The following is an 8,228-nucleotide window of genomic DNA, read 5'->3' on the forward strand; positions in this document are numbered from 1 at the left end:
AGCGTAACACTCACCGTGCCTGCAGTCTGCATCCAGTCTTCTGCCACGCCCGCCTCAAATCTGGAGCTCCTTAAACAAAGAGGAAAGAAAAGGATAAGGTTAGAAAACAAACTATTTTTGAATTCCTCACCTGATTCCGGATCCAGCTCGCCTCCGGACCTGGAAAGAACATCATTTCAGTACGCGTCGCATCTCCAGCTGCAGCGCCGCAACATACTCACTGTCCTCGCAGCATCTTCCGATTCGGCGCTGCCTCCATCAATTCTTCGCCAAACTCCAGCACCTGGGGGACAAAAGAAAACAACAAGGTGAGCCGAGAAAACCAACAAATATAACTCTTATCACCATAGACTTACCTGATCTACCACCGGAGGCATTATTCTATAACTCTCCACATCTTCATGTGCCGCACCTGCAAAGAGAGAGAAAACAACACGTTAAACACGTGCAACATTTACCGGACAGTGTCGGGTAATACAGACTCTTACCTGAGCGCCACCAGCTACCACGAGAGCATCTTCTCACGAACTCAGCTGCAAGACAAGGAAGGAAGGGGGGAACAAGAGTGAACATCGGACATATTGAACTCTATGAACTTGATACTTACTGAACTTGGCCAGGAACCTCAGAGTCAATACTCTCCGGAACTCTCCCACGCCTTCAAACCAGTGAAGTAACTGGCATCAACGCGCCCCTGCAATCCATGCAGGATGGAGAGCTCATCTTTCAAGAGTATAAGGTGAGATTGCTGAAAGGGCACTTCGGAGTGATAAGTGGGGAGGACTGTGGGGGGTGCCATCACTTGAATCCACGGGTGGCTAAATCCATCTCTCCACTTGCAGGATAATACTTCTACAGGTCAAGCAGACAAGATTCGGAGGGTCAGTCCAGTCAGTCTTCTCAGCACTACACATCACATTGGTGGAGACCGCAGCCGTCCGGGTCTGACCGACGCCCTTGTGGGAGTCAGGTGAGCGTAACATTCATAGGGGTGGAGGAAGGAGGAACGGGAAGTTGCAGAAAGGCTGAAGGTGTCTATTACAAAACAGAATTGTATGGCAGCATTTTTAATATACGCTTTCCTCCACAGTAAGAAGTACAGTGAGAGGTGTGATGCGTTTAAATACATGGTTGTTATTAGGAAAGCGTTTGTAAGTGTTGGAGGATTCACCAAGGTAAGGTACAATGAGGTGCTCAGGGCAAAAATGGGGGAGGACCAGATGGCAGTCTGTGGGGCGATTGATATGGACCTGTGATTGCAGTGGATGGCTACTTACTGTGGCAGTCTTTTGATAATTTTCTTCCAGTGATATTGTTTAGTGTAAGGAACATTTGGTCTCCCTCACTGGAGATACCTGTGCCTGTAAGTGTCTGTTTAATGCTCACTGCACATGAAATGGAGTGAGCATTTTTTAATACTTATTTCTTGTACTGGAAGATTGAAATGTAGTCATCAATTATGTATGATGTGTAATACAACAATTACAAAATTACAAATAATAAAAGCATATTAAAATATGTTCTATTCATTACCACCAAAGGGCTCTGCTGAAGGTAGTTAATGAGAAGCAGGGTAATTGGAACCAGTTTCTATTACCCATCTTGTTTTCTCTGAGAAGCAAGAAGCACAGCACAACCAATTCCACACCATTCCAACTAATGTATCGGCGGGAAGCAGTGTTTCCCAGTGAATGCCAGTGACATACCAGGTAAGTTAGACCATGTTGTGTGTGAAGTCCATAGTGCGATACTTGTACCATGTCCCGTTCAGATGAAAATCAACAGAACACCGATGGCGATGGTCATGGTACTGGAAGGATTTAGGAAAAATGCACAACTTATTAGCCCACTATAAAATCACTCTCTTCCTCGTGTGATCATTGGTCAGTGATTAAGGCTGGTGGTGGATTCACAGTTGGAGGCCAGTTAACATTGGCTACATCAATTCAAAACTGCATAGAAAGACTAACATCCCATTTTTTATTTAGCAACTAGGTTTTCAAATCGTCATTTAAAACTGTAATGTACCAATCACTTGGCTGGTTACGTTGGAAGAAGACATCAAGATGTACTTCTCTAACTAAAATGAAGTGGGTGTGAAGCGACAACAGCCACACAATGTTAGTGGGGCACCTGGGTTCAAGCATTGGCATTGCATTTGTTGGCAGTGAACCCTCTCTTGTGGGGTGCTATGTATCCCCTTTTTACTTGACACAGTGAGAGTTCATTATTATATCAGGGGGTCAGGATTAAGGTCAGAGTGGTAGTGCTCATGGCTGCACCAGGAGCACATATACTGGGCTCATTTTAAGATTGCTGCAATGAGTCATGTGCAGCACATTTGCTTTCATTTGGCATCAGCGAGAATGCTGATTTCACAGTAGCCCTAATCTGGACCAATGCATTGATGAGCCTTGCCATTTGTATCACCATTATTAGCATGTTTTCAATACACTTCATTAAATATTGACAGACAGTACAAAATGAGTTATGTATTCATGCACTACTTTTATTTTAAGATGGATACAATTTTAATGGCAGAAGAAACCGATTACGTAAAAGCAAAAGAAGAACAAGATCGAGAAAGAAAGGAAATTAGAGGAAGAGTAGCAAAGAATGTCGCTGTCGGCCAAAGTGTTCAACAGAACACGTATCTTAAAAGAGTTTTAAAGAGGAGAAGAAACATGTCTGTGAACACTGAGGACAAGGTGCTTGTATTGAACAACAGGAAGAAAGGTCGCCAAGGCGGTCCACTGGACCATCCGTACCTGGGACCTTACATAATTAGGTGTATGGAGGGAAAGAAAGTGTATTTAGAAACACCTGCAGGACAAGACATGAATAAAATGATTAGCATTAATCATATAAAGCTGTTTAGAGATGATGTGAATAGCAAAGCTGGCCATCATCAGCAACAGCAGGTTGCAGTCAGTACAAATGACAGCGAGAAGGCAGAGGAAATGCAGAGAATAAAGCATGAGACAGAATCATTGAAGACAGAGATTAAAAAAGCGGTAGAACCTGCAGGGGGTGAGTGTACATTTTCTAGATGACTGGGGTTGCCAATGCGGAAACAAAGTGTTACTGTTCATGTTATTCATAGATGCAACATTTTAGAATGTGCCGATATTTGGATTGTTCCCTAGTACAGTAATACCAAACATTTATTTGTACAGGTGACCTCTTTTACCATGCTTATTCTCCCAGCTGCATATCTAGGTAGATAGATTGTGATACAACAATCACATTAATTTGTTAATTTTCAAAACTTTTCTGTTGCACATTTTCAGACAAGTCTTCTAGCACATCATTTCCACCTCGACTTGAAGCAATTGTTGGGCCGTACAAGATATATGACTCATCGTTACACTTAGTAAAAAACAGGGGATGTATTTCTGATGAGGTATGTTTGATTAAGCTTTTTTGTATTACTTCAATTTTGCTCTAGCTTTTAAAAAGATGCTACAGTCATAGGGCATTGCTACTTAAAAAGGATGAATTATGAAACTAACGAGGGTAGAAAATATCAAACCGAAATAGGAATAAGGAAGGAATATGAATAAATGGAAAATTGCACATTGGAAATTTCATAAAAAACACATCTACTTACAGTTTTGCTAAACAAACACAACAGGAGTAACAATAGGAGGAAGCAGGGGTGTGTTTTAGTCTTCAGACTTTGTTTCTACTTTTTGGCAAACTGTTACACAAAGTATCATGCTGGGCACAATGGGCTCACTGTTTTATGGCACTAGCCACCCATTTAGTGTGTTGCTTTTCTGATAGTTTTATCAGTGCATTTCATAATTCAACATGTGTTATTGGCGCTATAATAAATTGGCACATAACGGGGCAAGCCATTACGCTAACATAGATGACTGCATCTATCCCCAGTGATGAAAGAAGTTGTTCAAAACTGAATTGCAGTCTCATGTACCACCTTACGTATATTTACAGGATGAAAGTGGTGTAAGGTTTCTGTGCACATCTGTCTTTCTTTTATGTAATATTTTAATAGTGGATGGTACTTAATCTCACATTTTATTTATCTTTCCATAGGTTATCGATGCCTACTTGCATTTATTAATAGAGAAAAAGCAACCTACAGTACCGTACGTACATTGATTAATGTTTTTCATTTTATGTTTCTTATAACAAGATAAGTTTCCTACTAAAAGTACAGTATGTAAGTACTATTGTAGGAGTTTTGTCAAATTTCAAGCATATTTCATCTCTTGTGAAACACTACAAATAATCAGTGACGTCTACAGAATGGCAGGAACAATGGTGGTAAAGAATGTGACGGCCATGATAAATTAATTTTTAAATAACATTAATGTTCATGGGTCAGGTAGTTACTTCCCTCTATGTACAACTCTGTATACACTTCACATTTTGTTACATTAACCTTAACTATTGATGGTTACATTTCTTTCAATCGATTGTATGGAAAGTGAACTATTTGACCACACTCACACAAGACCACAAATTGCTGGCGTCTTTTCTACACCCACAGGATGTAAGTAGCAAAGGTCCAGTACCAGCAAAACTAATTTCCGCCTCATGAAAAAGCTCTCCATTTCTGGCGAAAAAAAAGACCACTGGAACCAATGCACAACCAGATTGCAAGCCAAAAAGGGAGTAGACAAGATGGTCTTTTTTATACCACTGAACAAGGGTGGGTTGTACCACTGAACAACGGGGGGTTTCAACATCTTCCTATCAGGTGTCATTGGAATACGCTCATGAGCACAGATATTTAACAGTTTATGACTATAATGGAGATTGACCACATTGGGAACTGAATGTAAAACATGTTTTCATGTATTTAGACCAAAAAAGGTAAAGTTCCAGGCCATCTCATTGTGTGTGTCAACCAGTATACTGGGCGGACGCTACAGAAAAGCCTCACACAAAAAGGTATTGCACTTTCACATGCAGCCCTATGGTGGTAACGGAGCGAGAAAGCAAATTTAAATTGTTCACAATGTGAATGTGCACTGTCACATGTTTGTTTCCTCTCTTTTTCACAATTTTAGTTTCCACTGCAGAACAGTGATGAGCTGTTATGTCCATACAATACTAGGAATCATTGGATGATTGTGGTACAATTCCTTTTTAATTTGAAATAAATTAAGGCAATGGAGTTCTTTCAAACACACACCGTGCATGATGTCAGCAGCATCATAACATTAAATTGTATATTTTTGTTCACATGTACAGGTTATTGCATTGAAGGACACAAATCTTCTTTTAATCGATCTAATGGGGGAAGAGGATAAACACAGCCGCAGGATTCTGCAAAACTGGAGGTATGCCCATGTTATATACTGCTTGTTAAGTAGGTGATGTTATCAAATAGGAAGTTGCTTTGATCATGTGGTGTATTCAAATCCAAACTTCAGTTTCATGAATAAAATGGAAGTGTGGTGCTGCAAGGTTTTTCATTCACCTGTACCTCTGCCGTTGCTCTGGTGAAACAGCTGGACTATAGAGAAGCATGGTTCCGCAGCTTATTCCCGTTGGCGAGTTGTAGTTTTGGTCTCTAGGTGCAGCAACCCCAGAATCCTCAGCTAGTCACATTTACTTGGCAACTAGTCTGCAAAGATGATACTTTACATAAGATAGTCTACAAACGATTCACCGTTTTGAGAACCCGCTTCCCAGATGATATATTAAGATCAGGATCCTGGAAGATAGACCACTGCCTGCATGAAAAGCAACAGGATAGTTTTAACTGTGGACCATTAATATTGAAAGTAAGATTGTGATATAACTTTCAAAATCTGTTATTTAAGCTTAATCGCTGAGTATGAACACATTTGTTTCCATTTCAGTTTGCAGAGACTTACCTTTGCGGTGGTGAACTGAAAAATGTACATACAGACAGTACTGACATGGATGAATTCAGAAACCACATAGCTCTGGACCTGATGCAGAATTCCAGTGAGAAAAAACAGCCATTCCTCTAATGTAGTCTCCTCTAATATAATTAATGGCATGTACTAACTTGTATAGTTTCCCTTGTGTGAGGCCCGGTTCCCAATTTGTCACTGGATTTAATTGCTTAGTATATAAATGTTTAGCTATGTAAAGCTATAATTTATTTTCATTCTTACGTCTTACTCTGAATGTATAAACCTGTATCCTAAATATAAAGAAGCACTCCGGTGTGGGACCTAACCTATGTAGCCAATCATAATTGAAACATGTTCATGCATTGGATAAGATTAGTATTTTTTTTATAAAATATGAACACCAGGGTTATATAATTAAGCAGTGCGTCACACAAAGTAACACGTGTTTCTCTTGCAGGCAACATTGAGGACTATTGCATCGCTTGCCACCTCATTGAATTAGAAGGTTTGGATGAAGGAATGTTCAGTTGTATTTCTTACCCTAAATACACCGTTCATATATTTGTCAAACATGAAATTGTGAAATTAGACTAGTTATTGATGTATAAAGTGTCACTTGTGTAAGTACAGAAAGGTTAGATGTTTGTGGATGATGAAGTCAAGTAATTACACATCTATAGGTGATTAATGGTAATGAATTCATGTCTGTAACTAGGGAGTATGGCCCTCATCACAAGGTTGGCGCTCCGGTAAGAACGGCACCGGTAAGGCAATACCGGCATCCATTACCGGGCCGGTGTATCATGACCCTAGATGCCGTTGCTACTGGCATCGTCAAGGACCCGCTGTGGCCGTGCACCACCGTACCGGCATGCGGGCACGCGTGCAGATGGGGAGGCCTTAATACCGGCATGCCGCAAAGAAGGGGACACCACGAGTCACACGTACAAGTACATACCGGCATCGAGATGCCGGTAAGAAGGGCCACCATGATGCCGGCAATACCGGCATCGCGGACCACCCGTAAACAGCAAACTGCTGTGTAACCAAGTGCCACAGGTGCACACAATCAGCACAGGTGGAGGCAATGGAGTCAGGGTCAGCACAAAAGGAGCACACCCACACACCACACCCCCCTCCAAGGCAAAATGCTACCACTTGTACTTGCCATACTGGGCCTGGAGGACATGCCTGCACTGCTACTCCTTGAGCAGGCAGTACAACAGGAAACACAGAGGAGACGCATGAGGAGAAGGAGGGTGAGACATGCCCAGCAAATCCCACCAGTGCAGGCAGTCGCTCCCCGCAGACAGCCAACAATCCCACGTATAAGGGCCAATCCATTTGACTTAACCCCAGCACAGATCCACACCCTGTACCGGCTGGACAGGGACACCATCACCAACATAGTGGAATTAATACAGGAAGACTTGGTCAGCCTGATCAACATCCGCACAGCCATCCCCCCTTTGCTGAAGGTGGCATCTGTGCTCCACTTCCTGGCCACAGGCACTTATCAACACACAGTGGGCCAAATGCATGGCATGTCCCAATCATGCTTCTCTGTTGTGTTAAACCAAGTGCTGGATGCACTACTGAAGCACGCAAGTGCCTAGATATCCTTACAAAGGACACCACAGGAGGCAAATGCCACCAAAATAGCATTCCATGCACTGGCAGGCATGCCCAATGTAATTGGTGCCCTCGACTGTACCCATGTAGAGTTGGTAGTCCCACATGCCGTGGAGGCGGTGTACCGCAATCGGAAGCTATACCATTCCATCAATGTGCAGATGGTGTGTGATGCCAGCCAGATAATAACACATTGCTGTGCCAGATACCCAGGATCCACGCATGATGCCATGGTTCTGCGGAACTCCTCACTACCCCGCTACATGGAAGGAGACGTTGTACGAAGTGGCTGGCTGTTGGGTGAGTCTGCCTTCTGGGCCATGGGGGCAGATGGATTGGGGGGGGTACATGCATGTGCAAGGGGAATGCCCTCTGGGCCATGGGGGCAGATGAATTGGGGGGAATGGAAGTTTCTTAAGTCATCCACCGACACACAGCCCTCATATTTGCATGCAAAATGCCCCTAGCCAAGACATACATTGCCTGGTGCTTTAAAATCCTAGGACCCTAGGTTGTGTATGTCACCCAAGGCTCCCTCTATGGATTGGCATGCACTGTACAGGGCTGACAGTCATGTGGATGTGGCTGCCAATGACGAGATAGTGCATATGAACTTGAATGATGTACAGGCTGAGCACACCTGTCAACTGAGCCTCATCCTCACACATACCTCCTTCTGCTCCCATGTAGGTGATGCTGGATATTCCCTGAAGCCGTGGCTACTCACCCCTGTCAGGA

General features: G+C 42.8%; 1 long non-coding RNA gene across 1 annotated transcript; it reads left to right on the forward strand.

Moving 5' to 3' along the window:
* Window positions 1–865: 865 nt before the first annotated feature.
* On the forward strand, window positions 866–6,394 carry LOC138570318 (uncharacterized). Its single transcript, XR_011303439.1, has 7 exons — window positions 866–1,709; window positions 3,291–3,403; window positions 4,060–4,112; window positions 5,040–5,105; window positions 5,224–5,312; window positions 5,838–5,946; window positions 6,316–6,394. It is a non-coding gene; the product is annotated as an uncharacterized lncRNA (long non-coding RNA).
* The last annotated feature ends 1,834 nt before the right edge of the window (window positions 6,395–8,228 follow it).

This window comes from Ambystoma mexicanum, chromosome 2q (genome assembly GCF_040938575.1).
Source record: "Ambystoma mexicanum isolate Mex_15411 chromosome 2q, UKY_AmexF1_1, whole genome shotgun sequence".
NCBI classification, from domain to species: Eukaryota; Metazoa; Chordata; class Amphibia; order Caudata; family Ambystomatidae; genus Ambystoma; species Ambystoma mexicanum.